At 44.6% G+C, this 24,900-nt stretch overlaps 1 protein-coding gene and 1 long non-coding RNA gene across 2 annotated transcripts in view; both read right to left on the minus strand.

Annotated features, from left to right (window-relative positions):
* The window catches only part of LOC138638055 (solute carrier family 12 member 9-like), a 415,221-nt gene that overhangs the window by 137,503 nt on the left and 252,818 nt on the right, over positions 1 to 24,900 (minus strand). The window lies entirely within an intron of this gene.
* Positions 2,369 to 3,961, minus strand: LOC138638054 (uncharacterized). Its single transcript, XR_011312441.1, has 3 exons — positions 3,896 to 3,961; positions 3,201 to 3,357; positions 2,369 to 2,661 (listed from the first exon to the last, which is right to left on the minus strand). It is a non-coding gene; the product is annotated as an uncharacterized lncRNA (long non-coding RNA).

Genomic DNA, 24,900 nt, shown 5'->3' on the forward strand with positions numbered 1-24,900 from the left:
ATATACAGCTCTGCGGGAACATCCAGACAAGTTTTATCTGTACTGTCGCATGTCTATACAAACCTTTGACAGATTGTTGGAGATATTACGCCCAGGAATAACATTTCAGGACACAAGGCTGCGCAAAGCCATCTCTGCTGAGGAGCGTCTTCTCCTCACGTTACGGTATGTATTCTCCATCCTCACATACTGTATGTTGATCTTTTTTATAAATGTTTCTTCTTTTTTAAATTTTTACCCATAATATGTGTACATTAAGGCCAAAGCAGATGTGACAACGTGACGTAACTGTTATATTTCAGCCCCTTAAGGCCATTTTTCCCATTTCAGTGTTAATTTAGTAGGCCACAAATGCAAATATGATTGTGCTTATTCATGTTTTGTGTGCACTCTTGAAACAAACCTAATTTATTGTGTTTGTTTTCACTTACAGATTTCTGTCCACTGGGTTGTCCTTTGCGGGTCTCCACCTTGAATTTTTGATTGGCCGCTCCACCATTTCTGGCATTGTGCGGTTAACCTGTCACCAAATATGGGATAGACTTAAGGACCTTGTGATGCCTGAGCCCAAACAGGCTGATTGGCTCAAAATAGCCCGTGGGTTCAAGTTCAATTGTGACTTCCCAAACTGCATTGGAGCGGTGGATGGGAAACATATCAGGGTACGTAAGCCGCCGAACTGTGGCTCCCAATTCTACAACTATAAGCAGTTTTTCTCTGTAGTTCTGTTAGCTGTAGTTGACAGTAACTACAGGTTTATAATTGTAGACATTGGGGCCTATGGACGAACTGGAGACTCTAGGGTCTTCAATTCGTCTATAATGGGTCGGCGGCTACGTGAAAACCAGTTAGACCTCCCACCACCACAACAACTCCCAGGCTCCACTGCAGAAGCCCTGCCTTTTTTTTTTGTTGGAGATGAGGCCTTCCAACTCACCAGACACGTCATGAGGCCTTATCCCCGGTGCAACCTGGACCACCGTCGGAGGATATTTAATTTGCGCCTTTCTAGGGCGCGCAGACTGGTGGAGTGCGCCTTTGGTATTCTGGTGGCCAAATGGCGTGTCCTACAGACTGCCATGCAGCTCAGTGAGGCTACAGTCAATGAAGTAATCAAAGCATCTGTAATTTTGCACAACTATACCCGCATACATGATTGCTTCTCAGATGGTAATGATGAACACATGTTGCGTAGTGTCAGTAGTCCAACACCACATGGCCCACCTCCGCGCCGTCCCCTTTCTGGTATCAAAGTTAGGGATGTATTGACCAATTATTTTGTTTCTCCTCAGGGTTCTACTCCCTGGCAAGATTATGCTGTTTCTCAGTTGTGATTTTTGTTATTTTAAAGATATGTTTTTGTAATATATTATTATCAACCACTGAAAACGTACTGTGTGTGTTTTTTTCCTTAATTACCATATGTTTCTGTTTTCTGAATATGTGTGTGATGCAAAAATGATTAGTCTCCAAACATCAATTGGCTTTTTTGTAAACTTTTTATTAACTTTGCAACCCTTTTTTTTTGGTTGTTAACCCCATATTTTTGCCATATGGTTTTGAGAAGCCTTTTTTATGGGTTGCTTTATACCAAGGATCCACAACAAAGTGGAAATGTTTTGAAAACACAACATTAACATGGTAGCCAGCTACCAAAACAAAACACAAAAAACAAAACTAAATTACAGATCCCTGTAAGTTGGTGGGGGAGATGTTGGCAGCTCTGGGTCCTGGTCTGGTGGCCTTTGTTGGGCCGATGGCAGTTCATCCTGTGAGGATGCAGTGGCTTGCGGCCCAGAATACTGGCCTTGTCCATATTGGCCAGATGTGTGTTGACCAAAAGCCATTTGGCTCTGGGCATCATGCTGAGGTACAGATTGCCTTGCATCATACCCCAACCCAAAATGGCCATGTTGTCCAAACCCAGGTTGGGACCAGCCAACATCACTATGTCTGGAGAAGTGGCCATATTGGGATTGGGGGTTGAAGCCTGCCATTTGGTACTCTAATGGCCTTTGTAGATTTTGGGATGGGAGGGGTTGAAGGGGAGGCATACGTGGAGTAGGTGCAGCAAATCCTGATTGATTTGGCTCCTGTTGAGGGAATTGAAGGCGCAAGAGGTTTGTTTGGCCAAGCTGCCTTCGCTCCAGGTATTCAAAAACCTCATAGGGGTTATTTGGAGGGGTGCTTAAATCAATCAGGATTTGCATACACCCTCTCACACGTAGCCTCACCTCACGGGGAAGGGGTCTAAGGTATCGGGCAAGGCTGCGGGCAAAGGCCTCCTCGCCATCATCTGTGGCTGCCCTGGCCAAATAGTTGAGGACCCCAGCATCAACTTCACTTCTTCTGCCTTCAAGTTCTCTCCTTCGCCGTGATCTCCGTAAAGGCCCAGCTGCCTGTGGGGATGACACCAGTGGGCCTGTAGGGCTGCTGCTGTGCCCATGTTCCACAGGCCTTGGTACATGTGCTGCTGAGGGTGGTGGTGCAGCATCTTCATCACTTGCTGCTGCCTGCAGTGATGATGCTGCTGATGGGTCCTCAATGATGGATCCTGATGCAGCCACAGATGGTCCTGCAACCTCTTCCTCCACACTTACAGGATCAATGATAGGGTCTGATTCTGATCCGGTTTCCCTCTCTGTGAGGTTTGACTGTGTTCTGTAAAGAAAACAATAAAATAAAATTTTTATTTTGACATTGTTTAATTAGACATCGGTGTGCAATATTAAAATAAAACAAAAAAAAACAAAAAACACAACATCTCCTTCTCTACTCCCCTATTATCTCATATTCACACAAGAATATCCAAGATTTGTCTTGTAGAGCCCCACAAATGTACCAAACACTATCACGACACATCATAATGTGGCATACCATTTCAAGCTACACAAAAACCAGGCACAACCACCTCTTCAAACAATAAGATACCATGCAGTAACAACCCATACCACAAAACACTGCCTGAACATCTCTAAACTCGCATACTACATTCTCACCCATCCCTTGTTGAATCTTGGGATGCTTGGCAGCCAGGGTCCTCTCTCCTCCAGGACACTTTTGGAATTTATGCTTGTTTACATTATTGTTGGCACTATATTGACACATCCTTACATGGAACTTGCAATGTCATAACCCTAATCCACAAAAAAAAATTAAATTTAGTTTAATTACAAATGTCTAGAGTGGTTTGTACTTACTGCCTAAGATCCATACTGGCATCCAAAAAGGAAAGACGGTCGTAATATATATACTTCCTCTTCTTCAGTGGGGCTGCTGACCCACTCCTAGCCCGCTGCTGTCTTTCCCGCCGGTATTGGTCCCGGATGCTGCGCCATCTTGTCATAACATCATCCACTGCAATTACAAGGGCACAAATAATGTTCTATATCATTCTGAACATAGCTTAGTCCAGTTGTCAGACATATTTGTATTGTTAAATCAAAAAATGGCTATAGCACAATAATTTCCATGGTGAGTCAGATGATAAAGGGGTTACATGCAGAGGTCTATATATCGCCCACAGTTAAGAACTTGACAGTATCAGACTGGTAGAGAGGGGAGAGAACCCTGTTCTTGCAAACATACATTAGGTAAGATATGCTAGGATAGGAAAGGAAAATGACTTGTGCTATAATGAGAATAATGCTCAAAAATATCTAAAAATAAGACAAGGGACAACAACCCTCTGGATGGAGTATGAGGCCAAGAAAAATAATTAGCAGGGCAAGATGAACATGAACTATGTCCAGAAACACTTTGGCATGTTACTCAGCTTTTGAAAATGACAAATAAGGCCATAAATGACATATAAAGATAAAAATGATTGCTCAAGTAATCATGTAGGGAAAGCATCTTTTAAAGTAAAATCTTGTGAATACATGAGTGTACTTACATAGACTTGTCTGCTCCGCACGTGGCCGTTGGGCATAATCAGGGAATAGTAGCCCACAGATGGCCCTCCAAGCTGCCTCTTTCCTGGCCCGGTTGAGTAGTTGGGATCCCTCTGGTCCCATATTTCAGGCCTTTCTTGGACCAGGATGAGGAGCATATCAACATTGATGATGTTTGCCATACTGCTTGGAACTCTGTGGAGGCGAGCACCAGACTTCCGGGATGTCTGTGTGGCTTTTTGAGCTAATTAGCATGTCTGAGTTTCATGATTGAGGGCTTGGCTCAATTCCTTGCACCTGGCGATGTCTGGAGATGTCTGGCGTATTTTACGCAAGTCACACTGTTGATCCGTGTGTAATCCGTATATTTCTCGCCCCCATAGACTTTCATTGGCGAATTTTTTGCGCAATACGGTGACAAACGCAGCATGCTGCGATTTTCTACGGCCGTAGAAGACCGTATAATACGGAACCGTAAAATACGGCAGATAGAAGCTTGGCCATAGAGATGCATTGTACCGTGTGCAATCCGTATTTTCTGCACCTCTCTTACGTCCGTAAAACTCGCGAGTGTGAAGCCGGCCTTTAGCTGCTAACAATCAAACTATCATGGCCGATTAACCCCTTTTATTACATGTGCTAAAGCGTTTCTACAGATTTATCTCCCATCCACTAGGTGACCTAAAGCAGCCACCTAAAAAAAAAACAACACACCTATATATATATATATATATATATATATATATATATATATATATACGCATGCACGCACACACAGGCATGTAAGTTTGTTCACCCCTAGTCAAAATTACTGTTGTTGAGAACAGTTAAGCAATTGAAGATTAAATGATCTCTAAAAGTCCTAATCTTTAGGCAATATATATATATATGGCTTGTTCAATATCATCGGTAGGAAAAGTCTGGCGATGCAAACATTCCAGCTTTTTAAAAACCCAGCCTCCTCTAAGGGCAGTCTCACACGTCCAGATAATTCCGGTACCGGAAAAAATCGGTACCGGAATTATCCGTGTCCGTGTGCCCCTACGTTTCTGTGGTACATCAGTGTGGCACACGTGCGGCACACGTGTGCCGCCCGTGTGCCTACTGGGTACCACACGCACGGTGCTGGATACCACACGTACCAGCATCTGGTGCTGAAGCCGCGATTCATATCTTCCCTGCAGCAGCGTTTGCTGAAGGGAAGAAATTAATAATAGTGTTGGCTGTCGCTGCTTCCTGTTCTGGCCGCAGCTTCTCCTGTATGCGGTCACGTGGGGCTGCCGATTACAATCATGAATATGCGGCTCCGCCCCTATGGGAGGTGGAGTCGCATATTCATTACTGTAATCGGCGGCCCCACGTGACCGCATACAGGAGACGATGCGGCCAGGAGAGGAAGCAGCGCCGGCGAGGGAGCGAGCCGGGTGAGTATTTTCAGAACAGCGGGGGTGCTCACAGGCGGTGGGGGGGGGCACACAGGGGGTGGGGGGGTGGTGGGGCGCACAGGTGGGCAGATAGATCTTTATTTTCAACACTATAATTTATATCTTCCCTGCAGCAAATGCTGCTGAAGGGAATATATGAATCGCGGCTTCAGCACCAGTGGGGGGGGGACAGCGCTTAATGTAGCGCTGTCTCCTGCACGGCACTCGGACTGCACATGGACAATGTCCGTGTGCGGTACGTGTTTTACACGGACCCATTAAAGTCAATGGGCTCGAACACTGACATGTCTCCGTGTTTGGCACACGGAGACACGGTCCACAAAAAATCAATGACATCTGAACAGATGCATTGATTTTCATGTGTCAACGTGTGTCAGTGTCTCCGGTACATGAGGAAGCTGTCACCTCACGTACCGGAGACACTGACGTGTGAGGCTGGCCTAACCTTGTGCCAAAAAACAGAAGCGATGTGTTTTTCTAAGCAGCTGCCTAGCACTCTGAAAATGAAAATGGTAGAGGCACACAAAGCAGGAGAAGGCTTTAAGGTGATAGCAAAGTGTTTTCAAGTTGCCCTTTCCTCAGTTTGAAATGTAATTAAGAAATGGCAGCTAACAGGAACAGAGCAGGTCAAGATAAGGTCTGGAAGACCAAGCAAAATTTGAGTGAGAGCTGCTAGTAGGATTTCTAGAGAGGCAAATCAGAACGTGACTGCAAAAGATGTTCAGAAAGATTTAGCAGACTCTGGAGTTGTGCTACATTGTTCTACTATTCAGAGACACCTACACAATGCTGGACTTCATAGAAGAGTCATGAAAAGAAAACCTCTTCTGCATCCTCAACATAAAACTCTGCATCATAAGTATGCAAAAGAACATCTAAAATAACCTGATGCATTTTGGGAACAAGTCTTGAGGACTGAAGAGGTTAAAATAGAACTTCTTAGCCACAAATGATGAAAGGTATGTGTGGAGAAAAAAGGGCACAGAATTTCAGGAAAAGAACATCTCACCAATCAATAAGCAAAGACTTGGATCAATCGTGCTTTGGGATTGTGTTGCAGCCAATGGCACGTGGAACATTTCACGGGTAGTGACGAATGGATTCAATTAAATTTCAACAAATTCTTGATGCAAACATAACACCATCGGTAAAAAAAGCTGAACTTTAAAGAAAGGATGGCTTCCACAGATGTATAGTGATCCTAAACACAGGTAGAAATCCAGAATAAACTATGTCAAAATCAAAAGGCACAACCTAAAGATTTTACAATGGCCCTCACAATCCTTGATATGAACATCATTGAAAATCTGTGTTTAACACCTTAAAATCTGACCTGAGATATAAGAGAATAACATCCCCATACAGGTAACAATCCAGCAGCTGCCGGCTGTACACTATAGCTGACAACTTGCTGCATCAGCCACGATCAGTGTTGGCACCGTCCATATCTGTTTAACCCCTTAGATGCTGTTGTCAATAGTGACTACATCATTATAAATGGTTAACAGAGTGTGGGGGCTTCCTCTTTATCACCATCAACACCCCGAGATCATGATTGCGTGGCTCTGATGTTTGACATGGCAATTCACGACCAAATAGCGGCCTTAGAGTCTCCCGGCTACAATGGCCTGTTCAGAAGTTAGCGACATTTAGATGGTAAAAATACACTTTTTTATTCCTGTCATGTCACTTCGCATTCATTCCTGGAAAGCACCTGAAGGGTTAATAAACTACCTGACAGCAGTTTTCAATATGTCGAGGGGTGCTGTTTTTAAAATGGTATCACTTTGGGGGGAGTTTCCAATATATGGGACCCCCAAAGACACTTCAAACCTGGATAGGTCCCTAAAATAAATATTTTGTAAATTTCCTTGGAAAAAGGAAAAATTGTTGATACATTTTAAACCTCCTAAAAGGCTAAGACAATAAAATAACCTTTTACAAATGGTGCCGATTTAAAGCAGGCATGTGGGAAATGTTATTTATTAATGTTTTTGTTTGGTATGCCTATCTGGATTAAAAGGGATAATCATTCAAAGTTTGAAAATTGCTAATTTGTTACAGTTTTGTCACATTTTTGATATTTTTTTTATAAATAAACAAAAAACATATCAACCTAAATTTACCATTATCATAAAGTATAATGTGTCACGAAAAAACAGTCTCAAAATCATTGGGATCTGTTGAAGCGTTCCAGAGTTATTACCACAAAAAGTGACAGTGGTCAGATTTTAAAAATTTGGCCCCATCAATAAGGGATTAGACCTCAAAATAGAAGTGCATACAAGGTGACCTGGGAATCTTACAGAATTAGAAGAATTTGCCAAGGATGAATGGCTGCAAATCCCTCAAACAAGAATTGAAAATCTCTTGGCTGGCTACAAAAAGCGCTTACAAGATGTGATACTTTCAAGAGGGGGTGATAGTAGGAACTAACAATGGAGGGTGCCCAATCTTTTGCATCATCCCATTTTCCTTTTTGAAATTTTTAAAATATAAAAGATGAAAATATTTTTTTTCTAAAATACAAAGGAAATGTGTCATCTTTAACTTTAGGCCTTGTAATTTTGACCAGGGGTGCAGAGGCGTAGCTAGAGCTTTTGCCGCCCGGGGCTGTTCCCGAGTCCCCCCACCCCCTCCCCAGCAGGAATAAGACCTCAGATGGACAAGCTAAATTGCTTCGCCGGTGAATGTTACCATCACATGATCGGGACTGCAAAAAAAAAACAAGTTCTGCTTACCTGAAGCGCTCCTGCTCTCTCCACGCAGCTGAAGCGTGCACTCGCCGGTGAATGACAATGATGTCAGACGCCGGCGACATGCACACTGGGACTGACGTCAGCTGCCAGCCTCAGATTGGCTGGCGGCTGTTAACTATTGACGTGCGGGCGCGGGCCCGCAAGTCAATAGCGTTAAACAGCTGCAGCGCCGGCTGCGGCCCGGTGACCCACCCCCAGGGCCGGCTCCAGGTTTTTGAGGGCCCCGAGCAAAAGAGTCTCAGTGGGTCCCCCATTTAACACATACCACGATTCATGATGCCCAGATACAGCAGAGAAATCCAGGTATAGTACAATGCCAGATTTCACTTCTAACATGAGTGACAGCTATTGCAATATCTTCAATAATCAGAACCTCCCACTCCCGTCTCCAAGACTTTACACGTGCTGCGCCGATTCTTTGGAATGCACTACCTAGGTTAATACGATTAATCCCCAATCCCCACAGTTTTAAGCGTACCCTAAAAACTCATTTGTTCAGACTGGCCTACCGCCTCAATGCATTAACCTAACGATCCCTGTGTGGCCTATTTAAAAAAAAAAAAAAAAAAAAACAATCAGGTTCCTCGCATTATGTTCTCATACACTTTATGCAGTATTAGCCCTCTGTGTCTGTACTGCTACATACTTAGGCAGTTAACTGGTTCATGCAGCTTTACATGAACACCTGAGCCTTACACTATGGCCGGTCCGAATAACTAACACAAGAGTAAAGATAGAAAGGGGCGCACCGAATAACTAAAGCAATTGTTACCATCCACCTCTCGTGTCTCCCCTTTTCCTCATAGTCTGTAAGCTTGCGAGCAGGGCCCTCACTCCTCCTGGTATCTGTTTTGAACTGTATTTCTGTTATGCTGTAATGTCTATTGTCTGTACAAGTCCCCTCTATAATTTGTAAAGCGCTGCGGAATATGTTGGCGCTATATAAATAAAAATTATTATTATTATTATTGCAAATTCTACAGTGTATATATACAGGATAGGAGGAGAGGTACTGTGCAGTGTATATATACAGGGGAGTGATGGTACTGTGCAGTGTATATATACAGGATAGGAGGAGAGGTACTGTGCAGTGTATATATACAGGGCAGTGGTACTGTGCAGTGTATATATACAGGAGGAGTGGTACTGTGCAGTGTATATATACAGGGCAGGAGGAGCGGTACTGTGCAGTGTATATATACAGGGGAGTGATGGTACTGTGCAGTGTATATATACAGGGCAGGAGGAGCAGTACTGTGCAGTGTATATATACAGGGGAGTGATGGTACTGTGCAGTGTATATATACAGGGCAGGAGGAGCAGTACTGTGCAGTGTATATATACAGGGCAGTGGTACTGTGCAGTGTATATATACAGGGCAGTGGTACTGTGCAGTGTATATATACAGGAGGAGTGGTACTGTGCAGTGTATATATACAGGGCAGGAGGAGCGGTACTGTGCAGTGTATATATACAGGGGAGTGATGGTACTGTGCAGTGTATATATACAGGGCAGGAGGAGCAGTACTGTGCAGTGTATATATACAGGGCAGTGGTACTGTGCAGTGTATATATACAGGGCAGTGGTACTGTGCAGTGTATATATACAGGGCAGCGGTACTGTGCAGTGTACATATACAGGAGGAGTGGTACTGTGCAGTGTATATATACAGGGCAGGAGGAGCAGTACTGTGCAGTGTATATATACAGGGCAGTGGTACTGTGCAGTGTATATATACAGGGGAGTGATGGTACTGTGCAGTGTATATATACAGGGCAGGAGGAGCATTACTGTGCAGTGTATATATATACAGGGGAGTGATGGTACTGTGCAGTGTATATATACAGGGCAGGAGGAGCAGTACTGTGCAGTGTATATATACAGGGGAGTGATGGTGCTGTGCAGTGTATATATACAGGGCAGAAGGAGCAGTACTGTGCAGTGTATACAAGGCAGTGGTACTGTGCAGGTGCAGTGTACTGTATATATACAGGAGGAGTGGTACTGTGCAGTGTATATATACAGGGCAGGAGGAGCAGTACTGTGCAGTGTATATATACAGGGCAGTGGTACTGTGCAGTGTATATATACAGGGGAGTGATGGTACTGTGCAGTGTATATATACAGGGCAGGAGGAGCAGTACTGTGCAGTGTATATATACAGGAGGGTTTCTGTGCAAGGTATATATACAGGGCAGTGGTACTGTGCAGTGTATATATACGGAGCAGTGGTACTGTGCAGTGTATATATACAGGGCAGTGGTACTGCGCAGTGTACATATACAGGGCAGTGGTACTGTGCAGTGTATATATACAGGGGAGTGATGGTACTGTGCAGTGTATATATTTCAACAGCCGCCCAGCCCAGGCCCCCAGCACCTGTCCTGTATATATATTATATATACTGTCATACAGGCTGTATAGATACAGTGTATACATATACAGGACAGGTGCTGGGGGCCTGGGCGGCTGCTGAAGTATATAATATACAGTATATCAGCTGTGGCCGCCCCAGGTCACCCAGACTGTCAGAATACAGCGATACATCGCACTCACTCAGGGCGGCAAGGAGCTCCTCCGGAATATGCCTGAATCTGATAAGTTCAGCAGCCAGCGAGGGGCGGGCGGGAGAGCAGAGCAGGAGAACCTGCTCTCTCCGCCCACAAACAATGTCACGCTGGCTGCATTCTTAACCCCTATGTGCCTGCACTGCCTGGCCCTGCACTGACTGAGAAGATGCTTGTGCCAGCACAAATTGAACGGCTAGATGCCCGCCCCCCACATTGTGCCGCCCGGGGCGGCCCGCCCCCCTCCCGGTCCCCCCATTCCTACGCCACTGCAGGGGTGCCCATATATATCTCGGGACACGTGGTCAAAATTACTGTTTTTGTGAACAGATAAGCAAGCAGGTTGAAGATGAAATGATCTCTACAAGGTCTAAAGTGTATATATTGTAGTGCAGCGGTATCCACGCTGTGTAGTGACCCAGCAAAGTTCAAAGCAAAATGTGTTTAATGTCCAAACTCACACAGTGCACAGCACATGGCAACCATCGGATCGCAGCTGGGAAACACGACAGTCCATAAGTGTGTCCGGTTGCCGAGGGCGACTGCACCACCATCACACACTGCGGGGTGCCAGGAGTACGCTCTGCTTGGCTCCGTGTTCGCTCACACAGGCTGAGCTTTTGCAGAGCCGTCTGCTCTCCTTGCTGCAAACTCCACACTGACACACCCAACCCTATGCTGCAGGGTTTTTTTTTTTACAAAAGATCCTGTAGCCATCGGCCACATGGAAAACCCTGGGCTGGGGAGGAAATGGACTGCCCCACTACCATCTTGTAGTTCGTTTCAAAAATAAAAGTCCAGAGCAGGTTTTCTGCATGGAGAAATAGCTTGCCCAAGATCAACACTTACTTCTATTCTGCATTGCAATCACAGCTATGCCTTTGACTGCAATGCACTCCCATGGCCTGAATAGGTTTTTTGCTCATCCTGGGGGACACATAGCAACCTTCGCATATACTGTATTTTTTGGACTATAAGACGCACCGGACCATAAGACACAGCTAGGTTTTAGAGGAGGATATTAGGGAAAAAAACTGAAGCAAAAAACGTAGTCAGTTCTGTACTGAACATCCCCTATCCTGGTATATATGGTCCCCTCATCCCCATCCTGATACACATGGCTCCCTCATCCCCATCCTGGTATGCATGGTCCCCCTCATCTCTACCCTGGTATGCGTGACTCCCTCATCCCCATCCAGGTATGCATGCCCCCCTATCCTGGTAGAAATGGTCCCCCTCATCCCTATCCTGGTATGCAGGGTCCCCCATCTCTTCCTAGTATGCATGGCCCCATCGCTATCATGGTATGCAGGGCCCCATCCTTAACCTGGTATGATTGGCGCCCATCGCAGTCTTGGTATGCATGGTCCCATCCTTACCCTGGTTTGATTGGCCCCATCCTTATTCTGGTATGACTGGCCCCAAACACCACTCCTGTTATGCATGGTGTTAGGTGCCAGGATTCTCCCGCTGCATGGGGTAGATCCCAAGCCTTGTCTACCTTGGCAGTCGCCTATTCGGCTCGGCCATGGCAGGGGCTACTCAGCATAGACGTTGGTTCCAGCGTCTAGCTCAGGCTCGTGTTATATGGTTGGTTACCGCAGTCTCTCCAGCCAAGGATTTGTAACCAGTGTTATACAGGAGCAACCTGCCACTCTGGAGACTAAGTCCAGAAATCAACTTACTGAGCATGTCCATGAGGTGGCATCTTCTCATTGGTGGACGGACGTAATCTGCTCTGGTAATGTGGCAGCCACGGGTAAGGTCCTGTCTGACTGGACATGAGTCTAGGTTATAAAAGGTTATATATATAAAATGAGATTGTCAGCTCACCTCCTCCTCTGGTTAATATGCCCTCCAGGCTGCACGGATCCACTGGGTGAAGGTTGATAGGCATCAAATAGTTGCCTCCATGATTCAGACCTGCCTGGGTCAAAACATGTTGGTTTCTATGCATTTTTTAAAATCATGAGTGTATCCAAACTGCCTGACCTTTTTGTTACCTATTTTAAAGGGAACCTGTCACCCCCAAAATCGATGGTGAGGTAAGCTAACCGTCATCAGGGGCTTATCTACAGCATTCTGTAATGCTGTAGATAAGCCGCCGATGTTACCTGAAAGAGGAGACAAAGACGTTTGATTATACTCACCCAGGGGCAGTCCCGCTGCGGTCTGGTCAAATGGGTGTTTCAGGTCCGTTCCGGCACCTCCCATCTTCATTCCATGACGTCCTCTTCTGGTCTTCACGCCACGGCTCTGGCGCAGGTGTACTTTGACTGCCCTGTTGAGGGCAGAGGAAAGTACTGCAGTGCGCAGGTGCTGGAAAGGTCAGAGAGGCACGGCGCCTGCGCACTGCAGTATTTTGCTCTGCCCTCAACAGGGCAGACAAAGTACGCCTGCACCGGAGCCACGGCGTGAAGACCAGAAGAGGACGTCATGGAATGAAGATGGGAGGCGCCGGAGCGGACCTGAGACACCCATCGGAGCAGGACCGCCCCTGGGTGAGTATAATCTAACGTCTTTTTCTCCTCTTTCAGGTAACATCGGCGGCTTATCTACAGCATTACAGAATGTTGTAGATAAGCCCCTGATGACGGTGAGCTTACCTCACCATCGATTTTGGGGGTGACAGGTTCCCTTTAATATGAAGAAATAAATAGATGTTTTAAGAAACCTTGGATTACCTGGGATCATTCGTCCAAAGAGGCTCTGGATGTCAACTTTTTGATAGGGTATAAAAGGTTCTCAGAGGCACACGCCGGTGCGCTAGTATCATTTATGTGTGATTGGTGCCAGTGGATACTCTACCACTCTGTCTGCATGTGTTGTGTGTCTAGCCTTGGGACTGTACACGTATGCAGACAGCTAGCATCAGTGGGGGCAATTAGCAGTTAGCACAGTAGAGTTCCAGAGCAAGCTCAACCCTAGTCAGGGTTTTAAGTTCAGAGCATCTGTTCCGTTTCTTTGTGCGAGTGACATAGCTCACGTGCAGAGCATCTCTTTCGTTTCTGTGTGCGAGTGACACAGCTCAGGTGCAGAGCATCTCTTTTGTTTCTGTGAGCGAGTGACACAGCTCAGGTGTAAAGCATCTCTTTAATTTCTGTGTGTGGGTGACAGCCCAGTTGCAGAGCATCTCTTTCGCTTCTGTGTGCGAGTGGCACAGCTCAGTTGCAGAGCATCTCTTTCAATTCTGTATGCAAGTGACGCTACTCTGTTGCAGAGCCTCTGTTTCGCTTGTGTGTATGAGTGATCGCTCGCAGTGTGATCCGTCATTATTCACTAGCTGCAGTTTCCCATTTGTGATTGTGCTTTATTATTTATTTTATTTAGAGCAATCCACCAACCCTAACACATGACCCCATCCTTATGAATAGCCATCCTTATGATTGGCCCCCACCCCCATCATGGTATGCACGACCCCATCAGAAAACATTAAAAAAACAAACCATTATAAATACCTTCCCGATGCTCCCTCACAGCGTCCTGATCAGATGGCAGCAACTGCTTTATGCCTGCAATCAGTGCATGACATGGACATCATGTGCTGCTCACAAGCAGGGCACAGCTGCTGGAATCCTCAATGCTCTGCACGCCAGGACTGTGTGTGCGCAAAGCAGTGAGTATTCATTGCTCTCTAGCGAGCACAGTGTCAGCCGGAAACTTCCTGCTGCTGCTGGCGGTCACATGTGCCGATACTTAAGGGTACCGTCACACAGTGCCATTTTGATCGCTACGACGGTACAATTCGTGACGTTCCAGCGATATCCATACGATATCGCTGTGTCTGACACGCAGCAGCGATCAGGGACCCTGCTGAGAATCGTACGTCGTAGCAGATCGTTTGGAACATTCTTTCGTCGCTGGATCTCCCACTGTCATCGCTGGCTCGGTGTGTGACACCGATCCAGCGATGCGTTCGCTTGTAACCAGGGTAAACATCGGGTTACTAAGCGCAGGGCCGCGCTTAGTAACCTGATGTTTATCCTGGTTACCATCGTAAATGTAAAAAACAAACAAACAGTACATACTTACATTCCGGTGTCTGTCCCTTGCCGTCTGCTTCCCGCACTGACTGAGCGCCGGCCGTAAAGTGAAAGCAGAGCACAGCGCGCTGTGCTGTGCTTTCACTTTACGGCCGGCAGTCAGTCAGTGCGGGAAGCAGACGGCAAGGGACAGACACCGGAATGTAAGTATGTAGTGTTTGTTTTTTTACGCTGGTAACCAGGGTAAACATCGGGTTACTAAGCGCGGCCCTGCGCTTAGTAACCCGATGTTTACCCTGGTTACCCGGGGACCTCGGCATCGTTGGTCGCTGGAGAGCTGTCTGTGTGACAGCTCTCCAGCAACCACACAACGACTTACCAACGATCACGGCCAGGTCGTATCGCTGGTCGTGATCGTTGGTAAATCGTATAGTATGATGGTACCCTAAGAGAAATGAATATTCGTGAATATTCATTTTTCTTAAGTATCAGCACACGTGACCGATGGCAGCAGCAGGAAGTCTCCGGCTGACACTGTGCTCACTAGAGAGCATGGAATACTTACTGCTTTGCGTGCACACATCACGTCCGATTTAATTGCCCATATGGTGATGTTTCGGTCCAACGTCGCCATATGGGTACTTAAATCGCACGTCATTGGATCCAATAAGGGTGTGCCGCTTCCTGTTTTTTGGGACATATTTACTAGGTTTGGTAGGTACCTGGGAAGCTTTTTCACCCCACAAATATATTTTTTGTGCTGCTTTTTGTTATATATAAATACATACAGCATCACCAGCAAATGAAGCACAGAAAATGAAGCACATGTGTTAGGGCTGTAATAGACCTATTGACACTCCTACCATTTAATAAAAGATATGTCACAGCTCCATACAATAGGAAGTGGCAGTGCTGACCCAAAATAGACCTAAATGGGTTGGGATTCGGGGCATACTGACATTTCCATGGAGGAGCAATGGAGAACAAGGAAGAAATGGATAAATAAATAAATTAATGAAAAAATATAGTAGTGCCACTTTGTGTTTGGAAGGATGGACTTATTTAAGTGAAGTCGACAGTGGTGATTTATCTGCCAGGTTCATGGCCATAACCCATCGTCTGCACACTCTGGCCATCAGTCCAGGAGCATCATGCTAGATGTTGATGACTCTTTAACTGAATAACAGAGCGCGGAGAGCAGACACCATCTATCAGAATAAAGCTAGCTCTCCCTGCTACCGCAATCCTATTTGTTCAGAAAATCAGTTCCAGTGCACAGGGATTTGTGGAGAAATAGAATTTCTCGCCGCAGGAAGACAAGGTGAGAAGCCTGATAAAGAGCAATATGTTCATTAAGTGTCTGACAAAGGAGATACCATAATTACTGCAGTTAAAGAACTCTCCGAGCCCAAATACTGAGGACATCATAGCTTCTTAGAGGTGATGCTGCAGTATCTTCACAGGTCACATACTAAGCTTTAATGTGTATATAATGCATTTTTTAAATGCGATTCCTAATCTAGAACACACAGTTCTGTAAAAAAGCGTTTGACCCCTACCTGATTTTCTCTTCTGCATGTTTTGAAATCGCCAAACAAATTTAAATATTAGACAAAGGGTCACAGTCCTGACGAAGGACTATAATCCGAAACGCGCGTCGGGAAGTGTACCGCACAGCCAGGCATCATCCACCAGGTATTTAGATATTACCATCATCTTTCCCTAATCTAGCACCAGATGATCGTGGCACTGCCTTGGCAAATACATACTCGTAGGTTCATGTTATTCTATGCTACACATCACTTTTTAATCTACAGTTAATCTATTGATGTAGCCATTGTTGCTGCTTATACGAACTATCTGAATACTTACCTAGTGACTGCATAGCCTCACTATTTTATGAGATCACAGCAAATTTTTTATTTACGGTAATCTAAGGCTATGTTCACACACTGCGGATTTTGCTGCAGATCTGCAGCGTTTCCGCAGCTGCAGGTCCGCAGCAGTTTCCCATGCGTTTACAGTACAATGTAAACCTATGGGAAACGCAATCCACAGTGAAACGCAGCGGTTTACATTCCGCAGCATGTCAATTCATTGTGCGGAATCCGCAGCGGTTTTACATCTGCTCCATAATAGAAAACAGCAGGTGTAAAACCGCAGTGGAATCCGCACAAAAACCGCGGTAAATCCGCAGGAAAAACACAGTGTTTTTGTCATGTGGATTTATCAAATCCACTGTGGAAAAATCTGCAGTGGACCATTCTATGTGTGCACATACCCTAATTGTTCCCACATATTTTGAGTCCATATGTTTGTTTTTTTCTTTTAACCATGTACTAGCTTTACCCAGGTACTAACCACTTTAAGTTTAACCAGGTACTAACCATGTAGGGTGGCCAAACTTTTACATTGATCCATTTTCCTTTTCTTTCAATTTTTAAAATGTACAAAATGACAATATATATATATTTTTTTGCCTAAAATGTAATTGTGTTATGTTTAACTTTTAGAGATCATTTACCGTAATCTTCAACTTGCTTAACTGTTGACAATAACAGTAATTTTGACCAGGGGTGCCCAAACTTTTAAATGGCACTGTATGTGCCATGGTAAAACAGAAATGACTGCAGGTAGGATTGTGTTAGTGTAAGTTCTCCTTAGTTAGAACAGCTAGCATTTCATGTAGAGGGGTAAAGGGTTAACATACTAACTGCCTTATCTCCCTTTTCATTCTTTGCAGCCCTCTCCCTATTTGCTGTTATCTCTTCTCTCATCCCCTCCAGCCCCCTTCACTTATATTTGTCTGCTTCAGCTTGCCCTTGATAGATAATATGTTTAACGCTCCATCAAGCAAAGTGTGGCAGCTTAACATGAAAATCAGGAATAAATAACAAAGCAGGTGCAGAGGAACGAGAGCGACAGGGCACCACTAAACGGTCAATTACCTCTTACCAATGGGAGCCATATATAAGTGAGACACAAATAACTAGGCTACAAGAAAAATCAAGTGTCCTGCCACACACAGTACTGTAAATTACTGGGCAGCAGATCTAAGGTGCAAGAACAAAGTGTTGGGGTGCCCATTCAATATGGCACACGTGGGTCTGTTAGACAGGTAGTGGATCTTCTTAGACTCTTCCCACACCTCCGATAAAGCGAACAACCACCATGAAAGTGACATACATTTGTCATTTATAGTCACCTTACCTGGTCCTCTCCTTTTGCTTCCCACAGTCTCCTCCCCTGAAACCAGCGTTCCTGTCCTCTTGAATCCATGATATCCACGATGGTGCTATAGGGAGCAGTGGTAAGGGTGAACCATGTCTCCAAAGTACAGGGAAGACAAGGAAGGAGTGTTTCAGATTTACCGTTGTGCTCCTATCTCACTACAGCCGCCATCTTGGATGTAGAGTGACGGTCTCAGCGGAGGAGGCAGCGGGAAGTAAATGGAGGGCCACAAGTAGGGTTACTTAACATTATAAATGTTACTTTTCAGTGCCATGGCTGAGGACAACTTTAGCCCTTTAAGTACCAGCAATTTTTTTTTTCCATTCCCCCCTCACACACCCACTTCCAAAAGCTATAATTATTACATTTTTCCATCGACACAGACGCATATGGGTTTCTCTTTTGCAGGATAAGAAGTAGTGTAGAATGACAACATTCATTTAGTTACATAATGAAAACTGGGAAATGAAATAGTGAAAAAATATAACACTGCTATTGTTTTTTGCATTTATGCCACTTACTGTATAGTAAAAATGATCTGGTAGCATGACTGTCTAGGTCAGTGTAATTTTGCCGATACCAAGTTTCTTTTCTATTTAAAACAAATCTGGATTTCATCCCCAAAACCAGCAATACCTTCACATGGCCAGTCCATTACTCTGCTGCTGAGAAATCAGCTTTTGAATCAATACGCAAATAAGGATGAAGATCTGAAGATTCAGTTACGAAAGCTGTATTCCCATCGAAACGCTACCACCTCGTGATTCACTGACCATTTGTCTTACAATGAAAATTGACAGTGCACTCTGTTGCTGGGACGCTACTTGTGATTAAATACGGCGAGCAAGCGCACTGTCACTGTGCACGGAGATATTGCACAGTGACAAGGATCCACTGAACATACGTTGAAAGTGTCAACCGATGCGTTCTCAGTAGAGCAGAGACGAGACCAGTCCAGCCCCTGAAACGGGAGTCATTAATGATGCTTCATCTCAGGGAGGGGGCAGAATCTGCGGGAGTGACCACAGCCTCTATCCACTGACGACGACTCATTTGACTATCCCAGCATGCACTGAGCTTCTCGAACAAAGCATCATCAAAGAGGAAGTAGTAAATAAAATTATTAAAGCAGTTAGGTAAAGTAGTGCGGGGAACTATATGCAATTTTTGAATTAAAGTATATTAGAAATTAGAATAGGTTATTACATTAAATATATAGGCATTTAGGATTAAAATAAATGTTAGTTCCAGACCACCTTTTTAAATATCTGAACAACCCCTTTAAGTAAAACAAACTGTAGCAATCCTAACTGTGGGAATTTATCTGAAGTCAGGGTTAAGATTTTGTAGGTTAGATCATCATATTTTACTCTTATTACCAAACAGAACATGTTCTAGCCTCGATCGTTGAGGGCTTATTCACAGTACAATTCTGGAATCAATCAGACCTGACAGGTGCCAGATTATAAAATTCTGGATCATCAGAATGTAACATTGCCTATATGACCTGGTCCGATATCACTTCTTTTTTTTTCAGATGCAGAATGAGCTTGGGTGCAATAAACAAGGGCATCAATAATGTCCCCAAACTGATCTGTGTGAGGTTACATCTCGATAAACATCCGACCTACAGACCAGAAAGTTTAGGCTTTTCTTGTGATGTGCTTTTAAGTGCTCAGTGCACTTTTTATGCCTCTTTTAAGCCTTATTGATATTATACAGTCTTCGATCCAGAACAGAGAAAACGTAAAAGTGTAATGGACAATTAACAGCAAATTACAGTGCCAGCCTTGTGGATGTAATCTGAACATATCTTATCCACATGTTTTTTCTACACACCAACCGTGCAGATTGTGAAATCTGAAGTACATTAATTTCTGTTGTGGATCTTCACTATGTATTTCACCTTTTTCAAAGAAAAGGTACAATCTGCAGCAACATGTCTGAATTTTGCTGCAGATTTGTTTAAGGCCCTCCTTAAAGGTACACTCACAATAGACAAGGCGCCATACTCTTGCTTCTTTTTTGTTCCCACTTCTCTACATGTGCATAAAATGCACATGTTGAAGCTGCACAAACAGTGGGAACAATGCCTTGAAGACTTTTTGACAACGTGACAAGACCCACATTTACAAGGATATTAAATTTAGTGAAAAATTCTCTTAAGCAGGGAGGAAGGGGGTTTGTCTTTGTCTGCTATGAGCCAAAATATTTATCTCTAAATAAAACTTTAACAACTTTAAGGCAAAGGTGTAATAGAAAGGCAATTGACGGAGAATGACAGCCTCTGTTGTTTTTTCAAAAGCTTTTTTTCTTTACTGTTGTTATGCCTCTTCTAAGGCACGTCTGTCATTTTTATGGCTGTACAAGCATTTGTGTAAATCACTGGTATCACTGAGAAATAGGCGCACTGTAAAATGCTCAGACAGCGCTGCAAAAAGTAAAGGCAAGTTGCTCAATCTGTTTTAACAAGCAAATGGCACCAAAATGGAAGTCCTGGATTGAAAGGAAATTTAGCATGCTAGAGCTACAACAAGCGAGGTCTGTCAGATGGCTGTAACATTAAAAGCTTCACATAAGAAAATGAAAAAATGTATAAAAGTGATATTATGAAAGTCTGACATGTTTTTATCACTAATCAGACCACCAAAACTAAGCTGAATACACACTTACAAGTAGAGGATAAAACCCACCTGAGGCTATTGTCCAAAACGAAATACTTTGCATGGGAGCCCTAGAGCTACGGAGCTGGAACTACATATTACAGAGAGGCATGCTGATGGTTTATTCTCATGTCGCATTTCCTTTTACTGTTCTTTTATGTCTTGCAATGTACATATATCAATTTCACAGCTGTACTGACTTTTTTTTTGTAAATTATTGGAAATGATAAGAGACAGGTGCACAACACAATGCATCTGTACAAAAAAGACATTGAAAATTGTTTGTCAACAGTGAATTTTCAGAAAAAAGAAACGTCTGAACACTTGTAACTCATCAATGTTTATTGGGCTGAAGCCTCTGAAGCCAATCCACTTACAGGCAGATACCATATACTCATTTTAGGATGTATCCACACATTGCACTATAAGGAGGTCCTGTAAAAACTGCTGCAGAACTGCATGAGTGTGCACAGTGTAAAATGATCTCTATCGTATCAATAAACTATGCATAAATATGAAACAAATCAAATATAAGACACTTTGTAATATACAGAGCCTTGCGAAAGTATTCGGCCCCCTGGAACTTTTCAACCTCTTCCCACATATCATGCTTCAAATAAAAAGATACCAAATGTAAAGTTTTGGTGAAGAATCATCAACAAGTGGAACACAATTGTGAAATTGAACTAAATTTATTGGTTATTTTACATTTTTGTGGAAATTCAAAAACTGAAAAGTGGGGCGTGCAATATTATTCGGCCCCTTTACTTTCAGTGCAGCAAACTCACTCCAGAAGTTCATTGTGGATCTCTGAATGATCCATTGTTGGCCTAAATGCCTAATGATGATAAATATAATCCACCTGTGTGTAATCAAGTCTCTGTATAAATGCACCTGCTCTGTGATAGTCTCAGGGTTCTGTTTGAAGCACAGAGAGCACCATGAAGACCAAGGAACACAACAGGCAGGTCCATGATACTGTTGTGGAGAAGTTTAAAGCCGGATTTGGATACAAAATAATTTCCAAAACGTTAAACATCCCAAAGAGCACTGTGCAAGCAATCATATTGAAATGGAAGGAGTATCATACCACTGCAAATCTACCAAGACCCGGCCGTCCCTCTAAACTTTCATCTCAAACAAGGAGAAGACTGATCAGAGATTAAGCCAAGAGGCCCATGATCACTCTGGATGAACTGCAGAGGTCAAGAGCTGAGGTGAGACAGTCTGTCCATAGGACAACAATCAGTTGTACACTCCACAAATCTGGCCTTTATGGAAGAGTGGCAAAAAGAAAGCCATTTCTCAAAGATATCCATAAAAAGTGTCGTTTAAAGTTTGCAACAAGCCACCTGGGAGACACACCAAACATGTGGAAGAAGGTGCTCTGGTAAGATGAAACCAAAATCAAACTTTTTGGCAACAATGCCAAACGATATGTTTGGCGTAAAGGCAACACAGCTCATCACCCTGAACTCACCATCCCCACTGCCAAACATGGTGGTGGCATGCTTTTCTTCAGCAGGGACAGAGAAGATGATTAAAATTGATGGGAAGATGGATGGAGCCAAATACGGGACCATTCTTGAAGAAAACCTGTTGGAGTCTGCAAAAGACCCGAGGCTGGGACGGAGATTTGTCTCCCAACAAGACAACGATCCCAAACATAAAGCAAAATCTACAATGGAACGGTTCACAAATAAATGTATCCAGGTGTTAGAATGGCCAAGTCAAAGTCCAGACCTCAATCCAATCGAGAATCTGTGGAAAGAGCTTAAAACTGCTTTTCACAAACAATATCCATCAAACCTCACTGAGCTCGAGCTGTTTGCCATGGAGGAATGGGCAACAATTTCAGTTTCAATGTACAAAACTGATAGAGACATACCCCAAGCGACTTGCAGCTGTAATCGCAGCAAAAGGTGGCACAACAAAGTATTAAGATAACCAAAAAATTTCGTTCAACTTCACAATTCGAAAGCATCACCAAACCAGGGATTCAAGCTTCAGGAGGCTAATTTGCATATTCCAGGTGCCTTCTGGGAGAAGCGAAGTCTCCCTAAGCTAGAAGATCGTTGGGTACAGCCGGGACCAGCTGCTTCGAAAGCATCACCAAACCAGGGATTCAAGCTTCAGGAGGCTAATTTGCATATTCCAGGTGCCTTCTGGGAGAAGCGAAGTCTCCCTAAGCTAGAAGATCGTTGGGTACAGCCGGGACCAGCTGCTTCGAAAGCATCACCAAACCAGGGATTCAAGCTTCAGGAGGCTAATTTGCATATTCCAGGTGCCTTCTGAGAGAAGCGAAGTCTCCCTAAGCTAGAAGATCGTTGGGTACAGCCGGGACCAGCTGCTTCGAAAGCATCACCAAACCAGGGATTCAAGCTTCAGGAGGCTAATTTGCATATTCCAGGTGCCTTCTGGGAGAAGCGAAGTCTCCCTAAGCTAGAAGATCGTTGGGTACAGCCGGGACCAGCTGCTTCGAAAGCATCACCAAACCAGGGATTCAAGCTTCAGGAGGCTAATTTGCATATTCCAGGTGCCTTCTGGGAGAAGCGAAGTCTCCCTAAGCTAGAAGATCGTTGGGTACAGCCGGGACCAGCTGCTTCGAAAGCATCACCAAACCAGGGATTCAAGCTTCAGGAGGCTAATTTGCATATTTCAGGTGCCTTCTGGGAGAAGCGAAGTCTCCCTAAGCTAGAAGATCGTTGGGTACAGCCGGGACCAGCTGCTTCGAAAGCATCACCAAACCAGGGATTCAAGCTTCAGGAGGCTAATTTGCATATTCCAGGTGCCTTCTGGGAGAAGCGAAGTCTCCCTAAGCTAGAAGATCGTTGGGTACAGCCGGGACCAGCTGCTTCGAAAGCATCACCAAACCAGGGATTCAAGCTTCAGGAGGCTAATTTGCATATTCCAGGTGCCTTCTGGGAGAAGCGAAGTCTCCCTAAGCTAGAAGATCGTTGGGTACAGCCGGGACCAGCTGCTTCAAAAGCATCACCAAACCAGGGATTCAAGCTTCAGGAGGCTAATTTGCATATTCCAGGTGCCTTCTGGGAGAAGCGAAGTCTCCCTAAGCTAGAAGATCGTTGGGTACAGCCGGGACCAGCTGCTTCGAAAGCATCACCAAACCAGGGATTCAAGCTTCAGGAGGCTAATTTGCATATTCCAGGTGCCTTCTGGGAGAAGCGAAGTCTTCCTAAGCTAGAAGATCGTTGGGTACAGCCGGGACCAGCTGCTTCGAAAGCATCACCAAACCAGGGATTCAAGCTTCAGGAGGCTAATTTGCATATTCCAGGTGCCTTCTGGGAGAAGCGAAGTCTCCCTAAGCTAGAAGATCGTTGGGTACAGCCGGGACCAGCTGCTTCGAAAGCATCACCAAACCAGGGATTCAAGCTTCAGGAGGCTAATTTGCATATTCCAGGTGCCTTCTGGGAGAAGCGAAGTCTCCCTAAGCTAGAAGATCGTTGGGTACAGCCGGGACCAGCTGCTTCGAAAGCATCACCAAACCAGGGATTCAAGCTTCAGGATGCTAATTTGCATATTCCAGGTGCCTTCTGGGAGAAGCGAAGTCTCCCTAAGCTAGAAGATCGTTGGGTACAGCCGGGACCAGCTGCTTCGAAAGCATCACCAAACCAGGGATTCAAGCTTCAGGAGGCTAATTTGCATATTCCAGGTGCCTTCTGGGAGAAGCGAAGTCTCCCTAAGCTAGAAGATCGTTGGGTACAGCCGGGACCAGCTGCTTCGAAAGCATCACCAAACCAGGGATTCAAGCTTCAGGAGGCTAATTTGCATATTCCAGGTGCCTTCTGGGAGAAGCGAAGTCTCCCTAAGCTAGAAGATCGTTGGGTACAGCCGGGACCAGCTGCTTCGAAAGCATCACCAAACCGCGCGCCGTACCTGTAGGACATTATTGCAAGAGAGCTTGGCTGAGTAGATTACACAAGAAGGAAAACACACAGCAAGTCAGCAGGATCTAGGAGCAACATGGCAGATGTGACAACCTACATGGTGAGCTGCAGCATGTGCTACATGTTCACAGATCGACCAGAAGAAGAATCCAATTTCACCTGTCAGAAGTGTAGACTAGTGGCCCTTTTAGAAGAAAAGGTGCGGGGTCTGGAAGAAAGAATAGCAACTTTGAAACTCATCAAAGAGAATGAAGACTTTCTAGACAGAACAGAAGCATCTCTACTGGTCACAGAAGGTGCAAAAAGTGTCAGAGAACCTCCAAAAGCAGATGAGTGGAAGCATGTGACCAAAAGAAGCAAGAAGACCATGGAGAAATCACCAACCACACAACTGAAGAACCGATATCAAATCTTTGTAGAGGATGAAGATGGCACACCTAAGAATGAAGCAAT

This window comes from Ranitomeya imitator, chromosome 5 (assembly GCF_032444005.1).
Source record: "Ranitomeya imitator isolate aRanImi1 chromosome 5, aRanImi1.pri, whole genome shotgun sequence".
In the NCBI taxonomy this organism is placed as follows: Eukaryota; Metazoa; Chordata; class Amphibia; order Anura; family Dendrobatidae; genus Ranitomeya; species Ranitomeya imitator.